Source organism: Hipposideros armiger, unplaced genomic scaffold (genome assembly GCF_001890085.2).
Source record: "Hipposideros armiger isolate ML-2016 unplaced genomic scaffold, ASM189008v1 scaffold_621, whole genome shotgun sequence".
Lineage (NCBI taxonomy): Eukaryota > Metazoa > Chordata > Mammalia > Chiroptera > Hipposideridae > Hipposideros > Hipposideros armiger.
In genome coordinates this window covers 194,274-195,785 of record NW_017731971.1, presented here as the reverse complement: position 1 = coordinate 195,785, position 1,512 = coordinate 194,274, and positions in this window count along the sequence as shown.

The following is a 1,512-nucleotide window of genomic DNA, read 5'->3' as shown; positions in this document are numbered from 1 at the left end:
GCCGGCCCTGAGGCCTCCATGTTCTTATATGACTCATCTCCTAGCTGCAATCACTAGACTAGGGCTAGACCCTTGACCCAAACATAGTATTTCCCCGTTCCCCACACTAGACCTAATTTATAGGTCTGATGATGGGCACCTGACCAACATGGTCCAATAACAGCCCTTCCTCCAGACTTTTTAACGTGGACAGAGAAAGCTGCTCTCAGGCCCTCTCTGGCAGCAAGTACTATGAGTTGTTCCCTCTTGTGTGAAAGAAGCCAGTCTATTCTGGGAGAGAATAAAGCTCGAAGGTTGAAGGAAGTCGTGATGAAGGCTGTAAAGAATCCTGGAAACATTGGAGTCTTTGGTTTCAGTCAGTCCTTCCTGAGGTCCATCATGTATGTTTTACCTTCCGTAACTCAACTCAGATCAGGCCATGGTGTTTTATAAAACTCCCCTGAAGACTTAGCGTTAAAAGAAGAGTGGTTGAGAGGATGAAGTGAGAAAACCATCACCAACCCTTTAGCTTTATGTACCTGGCATATAATATACTCTAAATTAGTAGCCAGGATTATTACTATTTATTGAGATATTTCTTCCCAAATATCTGTATTTATGTCTTTACAATTCTTGTCCTATCATGTCAGGCAGGCTAAACTCCTGAAAGCTCAAGAGTAGCTTTCCTAGCTTTTATGAAGAACATGGAAAACAACATAAAATCTCTACTTTTAACCCCTGTTAGTGTTCTTCGCCAAGCCATCTGTTCCTGGTTTATCACCTTCTACTCAAATCCTTATCCTCTTTATTGGTCTCTTCCTATTTAAGCTAATGTCCTCTCATAAGCCTGTGAGATCCTTTATTCCCCAGAGTGCAGAGGCAATAATCAGGCACAGGCTCCTGCCAGAAAAACTGTTACTCATAGCCATTATTACTTGCCCTGGTCTCATTCTTAACAACAAAAATGAAAATGGCTCAATTAAGGGGACTATTCGTTTGTGATCAAAAATAGATCATAGGCTCTTAGAAAAGCTAAGCAGGGACTAAAATTAACTTATGGAATGGAATCTTTCTTCCATTGCCTTGTGCAGCTTAAATGCTTGAAAAGTGTTAATATGCTAAGTAGTGGTGCCCCACTGAGAAATGGTTTCCTTTCATGTCCTGAGCACTGACCACTAACTGACGTGTCAAAAGTAGGAAGGAAATAGTATTGCTCTGGGCTAAACTAGTTCAATTCTGTCATCAATCATTAACACGCAGGAAGTGTTGATGTCACCGGTCAGGTTGCTTTTTGTATTTAAAGTCAGTATTTCCTGATTTTGCTTTCACAGCATACACCAGGTAAGAGGAGTTTCCTTGTCTTTCCTCATGCCTGGTTCCCCACTGCCATCTGTCCTTTCGTGGTGATAAACCTCTTGCCACAACAATGGCAAACGATAGCATCTTACTGGGTACTAGTGACAAAAGCACCTCACTGGGTACTAGTGACAAAAGCATCTTACTGGGAACTAGTGACAATAGCATCTTACTGGG